The following is a 13,071-nucleotide window of genomic DNA, read 5'->3' on the forward strand; positions in this document are numbered from 1 at the left end:
GCAGCAGCCACACAGCCCACTCACACCTCTGGAACCTGAGGAGAAGGGCGCTCTCTGCAAAAGCTAAGTACTTGCGTATATTTTACCACACCCCCGCCCACCCCCAAGCCGGCTTCAGCGGCTGAATACCTGGGCCTGAGATAGACCCTGATGTGCACCTAGAGCCATCCTCCCGGCCTTGCAGAAGGAAAAATTTGCAACTGGGGGAAAAACATCATTTGCTAGCTCCATTAACCAGGGGAGCTCAGGACAGAAGCGGCACTTGTCCAGGCATAAACCGTCCATGGACATTGAGCACCTTTCCTTTCGGCATGGTCCTGTGTGAGCCTATTTCGGGACAATAGGCACTTGTTGGCAAACTCCGACCATTTCAGCTGTGCGGTGGAGAGGTGGGTGTTTGACATTTGACATTGCTTTGCCTATTAAACAAGGTCGTCACCTACCCACATCAGGGACCTAAGGACTGGTAGGTACACTCAGGTCACCCAGCCACACACGACAGAAGTCCAAAGATAACTGGTACCTCCCAGTCCTTACAACCAAAAACTTTGGGTGTCCATGGTCCCTCTGCAGGACCCACCCACCAGCACGCACTAGGGAACAGAGACGTGTTTTCCTCAGAGACACTTGGGGGGTTGGTTCTCAGCCCCCTGCCTTGTTCAGAGCGTGACCCCCTGCTGCAATCAGGGACCAGTGTATACGCCAATCACCCCTGCCCCTCTAAGACTGTAGGACAGAGCCTGTACCACACACTTGATGATCAGCTACCTGGAAACCTGACCTGAATTCATACAAGAAAACTGAATGGACTCCTAGACTGATATACCTGATACCAGCTCTGGCCAGCTGGGGACAGGACACCAGAGCTCCAAAGGAGAAAGCAATCAGCAAGCTCACTCAAGCAACCCATAGGGGTATACCAAAACAAAACAAAACAAAGCAAGCAGCTACGACACAGTAAGCAAGCATAAACTAGTACAATAACTTATAGATGGCTCAGAGACAACAGTCAGTATCAAGTCACATAAAGAAACAGACCATGATCACCTCAAGAAGCTCTCAAAACAAAGAATCCAGGGATATTCTAGAGGAAAGTGCATTCCTGGAGTTACCAGATGCAGAATACAGAAGTTTAATATACAGACCCTTCAAGACATCAGGAAGGAAATGAGGCAATATGCAGAACAAGCCAAGGAATACACAGATAAAGCAACTGTGAAGAAATTAGATCATTCAGGAACATAATGAAAAGTTTAATAAGCTGGAAAAATCCATAGGCAGATAGCAATCAGAAATTCAGAAGATTAACAATAAAATTACAGAATTAGACAACTCACTAAAAAGTCAGAGGAGCAGAACTGAGCAAGTAGAAGCTAGAATTTCTGAACTTGAAGATAAATCACTTGGCACTAATATATTTGAAGAAAAATCAGATACAAGAATTTTAAAAAGTGAAGAAACCTTAAGAATCATGTGGAACTCTATCAAGAGAAATAAACTACGAGTGATTGGAGTACCAGAACAGGGAGGGATACCAGAAAATACAGAGAAAATTGTTGAAGATTTGTTGGCAGAAAACTTCCCTGATATTGTGAAAGATGAGAAGATATCTATCCAAGATGTTCATTGAACTCCACATAAGGTAGATGTTAAAAGAAAGTCACCAAGACAAATTATAATCAAACTTGCCAAAACCAAAGATAGAGAATTATAAAAGCAGAGAGGGATAAATGAAAAGTCACCTACAAAGGAGAGCCAATAATAAGCTTGGACTACTCGGCAGAAACTATGCAGGCAAGAAGGCAATGGCGTGACATATTTAAAAAACTGAAGGAAAAAAATTGCCTGCCAAGAATCATTTATCCATCAAAACTGTCTCTTAAATATGAAGGTGAAATTAAGACATTTCCAGATAATCACAAGTTTGGGGAATTCATAAAAACCAAACCAAAACTACAAGAAATACTAAAGGGAGTTCTTTGGTTAGAAAATCAACAATATCAGGTATCAACCCAAGACTAGAACACTGGGCAGAGCAATCAGATGTCAACCCAGACAGGGAAATCCAAAAAAACAAAGCAAGATTATTTAAAAAAAAAAAAAGGCCAAAACAGGGTAACAGCGATGTTATTATATAAAAGAAGACAACATTAAAATAATAAAGAGGGACTAAGAAATGTAATCATACACCTTCTATATGGAGAGGAAGATACGGGGATACAAAGAACTAAAAGTTAGCTTTAAGTTTAGAAAAATAGGGGTAAATAATAAGGTAACCATAAAGGAGACAAACTATCCTACTCATCAAAATAAAATACAAGGGAAAAATACAGACTCAGCAGAAACAAAATCATCAACAACAAATATGAGGAAAGGACAATATATAAAGTAAATCTACTCAGCACATAAAATCAAGTGGGAAAAAGAAACTGTCAAGAACACATAAAAAAAGACATCAAAATGATAGCACTAAATTCATACCTATCCATAATTACTCTGAATGTCAATGGACTAAATGCACCAATAAAAAGACAGAGAGTGGCAGAATGGATTAAAATACAAGATCCGTCTATATGCTGCCTACAAGAGACACACCTTAGACTTAAAGACACAAACAAACTAAAACTGAAAGGATGGAAAAAAATATATCAAGCAAACAACAATCAAAAAACAGCAGGAGTGGCAACATTAATTTCTGACAAAATAGACTTTAAAGCTAAATCCATCAGAAATGATAAGGAAGGACACTATATAATGATTAAAGGGACAATACAGCAAGAAGATATAACCATATTAAATATTTATGCACCCAATGACAGGGCTGCAACATACATAAAACAAACTCTATCAGCATTGAAAAGTGAGATAGACAGCTCCACAATAATAGTAGGAGACTTCAACACACCACTTTCAGTGAAGGACAAGACATCCAGAAAGAAGCTCAGTAAAGACACGGAAGATCTAAATGCTGCAATCAACCAACTTGACCTCATAGACATATACAGAACACTCCACCCAACAGCAACCAAGTATACTTTCTTTTCTAGTGCACGTGGAACATTCTCTAGAATAGACCACATATTAGGTCATAAAGCAAGCCTTAGCAGAATCCAAAACATTGAAATATTACAAAGCATCTTCTCTGACCATAAGGCCATAAAAGTGGAAATCAATAACAGGAAAAGCAGGGAAAAGAAATCAAACACTTGGAAACTGAACAATACCCTGTTCAAAAAAGACTGGATTATAGAAGACATGAAGGGTGGAATAAAGAAATTCATAGAATCCAACGAGAATGAAAACACTTGCTATCAGAACCTTTGGGACACAGCAAAAGCGGTGCTCAGAGGCCAATTTATATCAATAAATGCACACATCCAAAAAGAAGAAAGGGCCAAAATCAAAGAATTATCCCAACAACTTGAACAGATAGAAAGAGAGCAACAAAAGAAACCCACAGGCACCAGAAGAAAACAAATAATAAAAATTAGAGCTGAACTAAATGAAATAGAAAACAGAAAAACAATTGAAAGAATTAACAAGACCAAAAGCTGGTTTTTTGAAAAACTCAACAAAATTGATAAACCGTTGCCCAAACTGACAAAAGAAAAACAGGAGAGGAAGCAAATAACCTGAATAAGAAATGAGATGGGCAATATTACAACAGACCCAACTGAAATTAAAAGAATCATATCAGATTACTATGAAAAACTATACTCAAACAAATTTGAAAACCTAGAAGAAATAGACGAATTCCTAGAAACACACTACCTTCCTAAACTAACACAAACAGAGGTAGAACAACTAAGTAGACCCATAACAAAAGAAGAGATTGAAAAGGTAATCAAAAAACTCCCCCAAAAAAAAAAGCCCTGGTCCAGACGGCTTCACTGCAGAGTTCTACCAAACTCACAGAGAAGAGTTAACACCACTACTACTGAAGTATTTCGGAGCATAGAAAAGGATGGAATACTCCCAAACTCATTCTATGAAGCCACCATATCCCTGATATCAAAACCAGGTAAAGACACCACAAGAAAAGAAAATTGTAGACCTATATCCCTCATGAACGTAGATACAAAAATCCTCAGCAATATTCTAGCCAGTAGAATTCAACAACATATCAAAAAAATAATTCACCATGACCAAGTGGGATTCATACCAGGTATGCAGGGATGGTTCAACATTAGAAAAACAATTAATGTAATCCACCATATAAATAAAACAAAAGACAAGAATCACATGATTTTATCAATTGATGCAGAAAAGGCATTTGACAAAGTTCAACACTTATTCATGATAAAAACTCTCAGCAAAATAGGAATAGAAGGAAAATTTCTCAATATAATAAAGGGCAGTTATACAAAGCCAACAGCCAACATCACCCAAATGGAGAGAGCCTGAAAACATTCCCATTGAGATCGGGAACCAGACAAGGATGCCCTTTATCACCACTCTTATTCAACATTGTGCTGGAAGTCCTAGCCAGAGCAATTAGGCTAGATAAAGAAATAAAGGGCATCCAGATTGGCAAGGAAGAGGGAAAAGTATCTCTATTTGCAGATGACATGATCTTATACACAGAAAACCCTAAGGAATCCTCCAGAAAACTACTGAAACTAATAGAGCTCAGCAGAGCATCAGGATACAAGATAAACATAACAAAAATCAGTTGGATTCCTCTACACCAACAAAAAGAACATCGAAGAGGAAATCACCAAATCAATGCCATTGACAGTATCCCCCAAGAAGATAAAATACTTAGGAATAAATCTTACCAGAGATGTAAAAGGCTTATACAAAGAAAACTACAGTACACTTCTGCAAGAAACCAAAAGAGACTTACATAAGTGGAAGAACATACCTTGCTCGTGGATAGGAACACTTAACATTATAAAAATGTCTATTCTACCAAAAGCGATCTATACATTTAATACAATTCCAATCCAAATCCCAACGACATTCTTTAATGAGATGGAGAAACAAATCAGCAACTTCATCTGGAAGGGAAAGAGGCCCCAGATAAATAAAGGCATTACTGAAAAAGAAGAGCAAAATGGGAGGCCTTACTTTACCTGATTTTAGAACCTGTTATACTGCCACAGTAGCCAAAACAGCCTGGTACTGGTACAACAACAGAAACATGGACCAATAGACCAGAATTGAGAATCCAGACATAAATCCATCCACATATGAGCAGGTGATATTCGACAAAAGCCCCAAAACAGTTAAATGGGGAAAAGACAGTCTTTTTAACAAACGGTGCTGGCATAACTGGATATCTATCTGCAAAAAAATAAAACAAGACCCATACCTCACTCCATGTACAAAAACTAACCCAAAATGGATCAAAGACCTAAATATAAAATCTAAAACGAAAAAGATCATGGAAGAAAAAATAGGGACATTAGGAGCCCTAAAACATGGCATAAACAGTATAGAAAACATTATAAAGAACGTAGAAGAAAAACTAGAAAACTGGGAGCTCCTAAAAATCAAACACCTATGCTCATCCAAAGACTTCACCAAAAGAGTAAAAAGACTACCTACAGACTGGGAAAAAGTTTTTAGCTATGACATTTCTGATCAGCACCTGATCTCTAAAATCTACATGATAGTGCAAAAACTCAACTGCAAAAAGACAAATAACCCAATTAAAAATGGGCAAAAGATATGAATAGACACTTCACTAAAGACAACATTCAGGTAGCTAACAGATATATGAGGAAATGTTCACAATCATTAGCCATTAGAGAAATACAGATCAAAACCACAGTGAGATATCATCTCACTCCAACAAGGCTGGCATTAATCCAAAAAATACAAAATAATAAATGTTGGAGAGGCTGTGGAGAGATTGGAACACTTCTACACTGCTGGTGGGAATGTCAAAGGGTACAACCACTTTGGAAATCGATTTGGCGCTTCCTTAAAAACCTAGAAATATTTGGGTGAAGGGAAAGACAACACTCAAAACAAGGAAGGTCAGCCTAATTGGACAGGATTAAAAGTAAAGAGGTTTCCGAGATAAAATGAAAGCTTCAAAGGATAGTGAAGCAGGGGCTGGGGTCTGGGGAACTTGGTTTGAGAGGACTTCTAAATCAATGGGCAAAACAATTCTATTATGAAAACACTCTGCATCCCACTTTGAATTGTGGCACCTGGGGTCCTAAATGCCAACAAGCAGCCATCTAAAATACATTAATTGGTCTCAACCCACCGGGAGCAAAGGCAAAGGAAGAACACCAAGGTCACACGGCAACTAAGAACCCAAGAGACAGAAAGGGCCACTTGAACCAGAGACCTACAATATCCTGAGACCAGAAGAACTAGTTGGTGCCCGGCCACAATTGATGTCTGCCCTGTCAGGGAACACAACAGACAACTCCTGAGGGAGCGGGAGACCAATGGGATGCAGACCCCAAATTCTCATTAAAAGACCACACCTAATGGTATGATTGCGACTAGAGGAATCCCAGAGACAATGCTCCCCAGAACTTCTGATGGCACAGGACAGGAACCATCCCCGAAGACAAATCATCAGGCATGAAAAGGACTGGTCAGTGGGGGGGAGAGAGATACTGATGAAGAGTGAGCTAATTAAATCAGGTGGACACGGGAGAGTGTGTTGGCAACTCTTGACTGGAGGGGGGATGGGAAGATAGAGAGAGAGGGAAGAAGGTAAAATTGGCACGAAACGAGAGACTGTAAGAGCTGACTCAATAGGGGGAGAGCAAGTGGGAGAAGGGAGTAAGATGTATGTAAACCTACATGTGACAGACTGATTGGAATGGTAAATGTTCACTTGAAGCTTAATAAAAATTTAAAAAAAAAAAAAAAACCTAGAAATAGAACTACCATACGATCCAGCAATCCCACTCCTTGGAATATATCCTAGAGAAATAAGAGCCTTTACACAATCAGATATATGCACGCCCCTGTTTATTGCAGCACTTTTTACAATATCAAAAAGATGGAAGCAACCAAGGTCCCCAACAACCGATGAATGGATAAATAAATTATGGTATATTCACCCAATGGAATACTACGCATGGATAAAGAGCAGTGAGGAATCTGTGAAACATTTCATAACATGGAGGAATCTGGAAGGCATTATGCTGAGTGAAATTAGTCAGTTGCAAAAGGACAAATATTGTATAAGACCACTATTATAAGAACTTGAGAAATAGTTTAAACTGAGAAGAAAACATTCTTTTGTGGTTATGAGAGCGGGAAGGGTGGGAGAGGGGCGTTCACTAATTACATAGTAAATAAGAACTACTTTAGGTGAAGGGAAAGACAGCACACAATACAGGGGAGGTCAGCACAATTGGACTAAAGCAAAATCAAAAAAGTTTCCTGAATAAACTGAATGCTTCGAAGGCCAGTGTAGCAGGGGCAGGGGTTTGGGGACCATGGTTTCAGGGGACATCTAAGTCAATTGGCATAGTAAAATCTATTAAGAAAACATTCTGCATCCCACTTTGAAGAGTGGCGTCTGGGGTCTTAAATGCTAGCAAGCAGCCATCTAAGATGCATCAGTTGGTGTCAACCCACCTGGATCAAAGGAGAATGAAGAACACCAAGGACATAAGGCGAATATGAGCCCAAGAGACAGAAAGGGCCACATGAACCAGAGACTACATCATCCTGTGACCAAAAGAGCTAGATGGTGCCTGGCTACAACCGATGACTGCCCTGACAGGGAACACAACAGAGAACCCCTGAGGGAGCAGGAGAGCAGTGGGATGCAGACCCCAAATTCTCATAAGACCAGACTTAATGGTCTGACCGAGACTGGAAGGACCCTGGTGATCATGGCCCCCAGACCTTCTGTTGGCCCAGGACAGGAACCATTCCCGAAGCCAACTCTTCAGACATGGATTGGACTGGATAATCGGTTGAAGAGGGATGCTGGTGAGGAGGAGTGAGCTTCTTGGATCAGGTGGACACATGAGACTATGTTGGCATCTCCTGGCTGGAGGGGAGATGAGAGGGTGGAGGGGAGATGAGAGGGTGGAGGGGGTTAGAAGCTGGCGAAAAGGACACGAAAAGAGAGAGTGGAGGGAGAGAGCAGGCTGTCTCATTAGGGGGAGAGTAATTGGGAGTGTGTAGCAAGGTGTATATGGGTTTTTGTATGAGAGACTGACTTGATTTGTAAACTTTCACTTAAAGCACAGTAAAAATTATTAAAAAAAAAAAAAAGAATTTGATTGTGACTGCTGGGAGGCAGAGACCCCACATTTTAGTCTCAATTTTACTGCTGAACTATTTTTCTTTTAAGCTATAGCTTAATCATAATTGTTGTTGTGTGCCTTCAAATGGATCTGACTCATAGCCACTCTGTAAGACAAAGTAGTCCTGCCCCCTAGGGTTTCCAAAGGCTGTAATCTTTACCGGCACACATCACTAGGCCTTTTCTCCTGCAGAGCCGCTGGTGGGTTCAAACTGCTAAACTTTTGGTTAGCAGCTGAGCGCTTAACCATTGTGCTACCAGGACTCCTTAATCATAATTCCTACAATGTCTGTTGGGTTCTCCGGGTGTTCCCACACAGCCAGTCAGGTGGACATAGATAGCCCCATCCCTCAGAGACCTTTTGTTTTGAATCATCTCTGTCCATCAGTCATGCACCAACACTGTGTAAAGAGGGAAGATGGTTGTAAACACAACATTTAAAGTGACTGAATTTGCACCGATCCTAAGCATGGCTCTGATTTCAGCTGTCCCTCACCTGCTGGAATATATGGGCTGGAGCTATCTGCACTGTAAATTTCTGTAAAGCAAGGCCTGTTTTCCCACTGATGTTTATTCTATAATCCCAGATGCATTAGAATTCGCAATAGTTTCATCTGCAAATGTCTGTTGGGGAGAGACCCTGGTGACATGGATGGCTGAACTCCAAGCCCCTGCAGCTGCTCTGTGTCAGGGCAGGGGTTCTCAGCACCAGGACAGGTTATAGCACTGAGGGCTGTAGAGTCTCTCTTTGAGATGCTTTGTCTTCATGCTTCCAACACCACTCCTTTTACTTTTGTCTGGGTATTATTAATGCTTAGTTGTATCAGGCTCAGGATCAGCCCCCATCAGTAGTTGTCTGTAGGTTTGGCACCAAAATCAAGTTCAAAGTGTTCACTTTTGCAATACAAATGAGGAGGGCTGACTACGCAGCTATGCAAGCTGTGCAGTACACACTATACAGGGCAAGACGGCCAGTGCTATAGTCTTGCAGCACGATAAAGGGAAAACTGAGGGACTTGGGAATGGGTTCTAATTCTGGCTTCAAGTTTAGGAGTTAGGAAACCTTGGGTAATCTTCAGGACCCAGAATTTCTTCCTCTGTAAAATAGGACCATAATATGCGCCTTTTAGAGTGATGTAGAGTTCCTGGGTGGTCCAAACAGGTAATGCACTTGACTGTTAACCATCAGACCGGAGGTTCAAGTCTGCCCAGAGGCACCTCGGAAGACAAGCATTGTGATCTGCTTCTGCAGATCAGCCACTGAAAACCCTGTGGAGCACAGCTCTACTCTGACACGTGTAGGGTCGTCAGGAGTTGGAAATGACTTCATAGCAACTTTTACTTTTCTAAAGTGATTGTATGGGCTCAATATGAAAAGTATCCAAAAAGTCTGCTCAATGTATGTGTTTTTGGTTTTTGTTTGTTTTGCATTCAGTGAGGGGATTATTTCAATGTATTACATATTTTCTATGGAGTAAAAAAGTCTATGATTCATATTTTAAATGAAAATTTTATATATTTTTCTCAAATGCCATTTTATACGGAACAAAGACCCTGTGGAACAGTTCACCAAATAGTTATCATAATCATGTTTTCTTCATAATCATGATTGAATTAGATTTTTCTTTGGGGCTTAATTATTATTTCAGGTCAGCTCAGTGCTTACTCACCTGGTATTCTCTGTATAAAAAAGTAACAACAATATAAATAGGCGCAACAAAAATCACTGCTAATATAGTGATCACAAACAAGTATTCTTTTCTTGACTGATTTTTCACAGGTAAAATTCTGTTGCCAATAATTGTTAAGATAGTATATAATAGATCATAGAAATAATGTTAATATTTTTTTAAACTACTTTTTAAAATTGCTTCTTGGCATGCTATATAGACTGAGATTTGGACAATACATGTGCTAGTTTACAGCAATCTATTTTCTAGTGTCTCCTCTTTTTAATTAATTATGTAAGTAAACAAGAAGTGCTAACTGCATTCCTTATGGAATATAAACCGCCCCCCCCCCCACCCCCAACAAACCAAACCTGTTGTTGTCTGGTCGATTCTGATTCAGCGACCTGATAGGACAGAGTAGAACTGCCCCATAGGGTTTCCAAGGAGCACCTGATGAATCCGAACTACCAACTTTTGGTTAGCAGTCGTAGCTCTCAACCAATATACCACCAGGGTTTCCTTATAGAATATAGGGTTAAGAAATTCTTGGGAAAAGATTCAATAATTTCAAGGCAGTTATTTCAGTAAGTTTTGAGAAATAATTATATTTTTTATTCAAACAAATTATACAGTAAGGGTGGACTGGGGCCAGGAATTTGAGGATAAGAGGGGAGAAAAAACTCACAGCTGGATCTTCCTCAGTCTTCGCTGATAAAACAATAAATAATAAAACTACCAGGGTTGAATTATTTATCCCAAGCTTCAGGTGCTAAATAAGTTCAGAAGTTTATGGTAATCAGAAAAGCTTGCTGGAGAAGCTGGGCCTTGGTCTGGGTCTTGAAAAATGAATAGAATTTGGTTGGATGAGTAGAGGAAGCATGTTCCTTGTTGTTGTTGTTAGGTGCTGTCCAGTCAACTGTGACTCATAGTGACCCCATGTAACAGGGTAGAACTGCCCTATAAAAAATCATGTAGGCTGTGATCTTTTTTTTAATTTTTACTGTGCTTTAAGTGAAAGTTTTCAAATCAAGTCAGTCTCTCATACAAAAACTTGTGTATACCTTGCTATATATGCCTAGTTGCTCTCACACTAATGAGCAGCACACTCCTTCTCTCTACCCTCTATTTCCATGTCCATTCAGCCAGCTTCTATCCCCCTCTACCCTCTCATCTCCCCTCCAGACGGGAGCTGCCCACATAGTCTCATGTGTCTACTTGATCCAAGAAGCTTACTCCTCACCACTATCATTTTCTGTCCTGTAGTCCAGTCAATCCCTGTCTGAAGAGTTGGCTTTGGGAATGGTTCCTGTCTTTGGCTAACAGAAGGTCTGAGGACCATGACCTCCAAGGGCCTTCTAGTCTCAGTCAGACCATTAAGTCTGGTCTTTTTATAAGAATTTGAGATCTGCATCCCCCTGCTCTCCTGCTCCTTCAGGGGTTCTCTGTTGTGTTCCCTGTCAGGGCAGTCATCCGTTGTAGCAAGGCACTGTCTAGTTCTTCTGGTCTCAGGCTGATGTAGTCTCTGGTTTATGTGGCCCTTTCTGTCTCTTGGGCTCATAATTACCTTGTACCTTTGGTGTTCTTCATTCTCCTTTGCTCCAGGTGGGTTGAGACCAATTGATGCATCTTAGATGACCACTTGCTAGCATTTAAGAGTCCAGATGCCACGCTCCAAAGTAGGATGCAGAATGTTTTCTTAATAGATTTTATTATCCCAAATGACCTAGCTGTGCCCTGAAACCGTGGTCCCCAAACCCTTCCCCTGCTACACTGGCCTTTGAAGCATCCAGTTTATTCAGGAAACTCCTTTGCTTTTGGTTTAGTCCAGTTGTGCTGACCTCTCCTGTATCGTGTGTTGTCTTTCCCTTCACCTAAAATAGTTCTTATCTACTACCTAATTAGTGAAAACCCCTCTCCCACCTTCCCTTCCCACTCTTGTAACCATCAAAGAATATTTTCTTCTCTGTTTAAACTATTTCTTGAGGTCTTTTAATTGTGGTCTTATACAATATTTGTCCTTTTGAATCTGACTAATTTCACTGAGCATAATGCCTTCCAGGTTCCTCCATGTTATGAAATGTTTCACAGATTTCTCACTGTTCTTTATCGATGCGAAGTATTCCATTGTGTGAATATACCATAATTTATTTATCCATTCATCCACTGATGGGCACTTTGGTTGCTTCCATCTTTTTGCTATTGTAAACAGTGCTGCAGTGAACATGGGTGTGCATATGTCTGTTTGTGTAAAGGCTCTTATTTCTCTAGGATGTATTCCAAGGAGTGGGATTGCTGGATCTTATGGTAGTTCTATTTCTAGCTTTTTAAGGAAGTGCCAAATCGATTTCCAAAGTGGTTGTACCTTTTTACATTCCTGCCAGCAGTGTGTAAGTGTTCTAATCTCTCCACAGCCTCTCCAACATTTATTGTTTTGTATTTTTTGGATTAATGCCAGCCTTATTGGAGTGAGATGGAATCTCCGCATAGTTTTGATCTGCATATCTCTAATGGCTAATGATCATGAACATTTCCTCATGTATCTGTAGGCTGTAATCTTTATGGAAGCAGATTGCCAGGTCTTTCTCCCACAGGGCTGCTGGGTGGATTCGAACCACCAACCTTTCACCTAGCAGCCAAGTACTTAGCTGTTGTGTTTTATACCCTATTCTGCAGTGGGAATCTGTGAATTCTTTCCCATTACAAGTGTATAAAATGTTTACAGATAATTAGCAAACATAAGAACTTGACTGTGAATGGCTTAAATGATGGGCCCTTACTCAGCAGTAAAACTTCATAGAGATGGCCCGTGGGAAGAAGAAATACTTCCATTGAGGCTACCATTCCCACTGGAATCCAGCATTGCCCTGCATTTTTGCATGCAGATCTTCAAAAGACAAGGGGTCAACAGATTGTATTTATGTAAATGAGATGTTCAAATTCTACTTGGGAGCACAAGTAAATCTGTTAACAAGAGAGCCTGAGAGTTAGCTAAATTGGAAAGCTGGCTGAAATGCTAAATAGAACTTCCTTGGTAAGAAATGATGGGTTCACTCAGCCTGGAGGAAGTGCAGCAGAATGGAGAATGTTCTCTAATACAGCTCTGCTCATTATGATCTCAGCTCCAAGTTCTCCAGTGATAGGTGTAGAACGCACATTGGAAACTTT

The 13,071-nt window shown here is 40.3% G+C and overlaps 1 protein-coding gene across 3 annotated transcripts in view; it reads left to right on the plus strand.

Annotated features, from left to right (window-relative positions):
• ATRNL1 (attractin like 1) overlaps positions 1-13,071 on the plus strand; it is a 685,371-nt gene that overhangs the window by 641,251 nt on the left and 31,049 nt on the right. The window lies entirely within an intron of this gene.

This window comes from Elephas maximus, chromosome 16 (genome assembly GCF_024166365.1).
Source record: "Elephas maximus indicus isolate mEleMax1 chromosome 16, mEleMax1 primary haplotype, whole genome shotgun sequence".
NCBI classification, from domain to species: Eukaryota; Metazoa; Chordata; class Mammalia; order Proboscidea; family Elephantidae; genus Elephas; species Elephas maximus.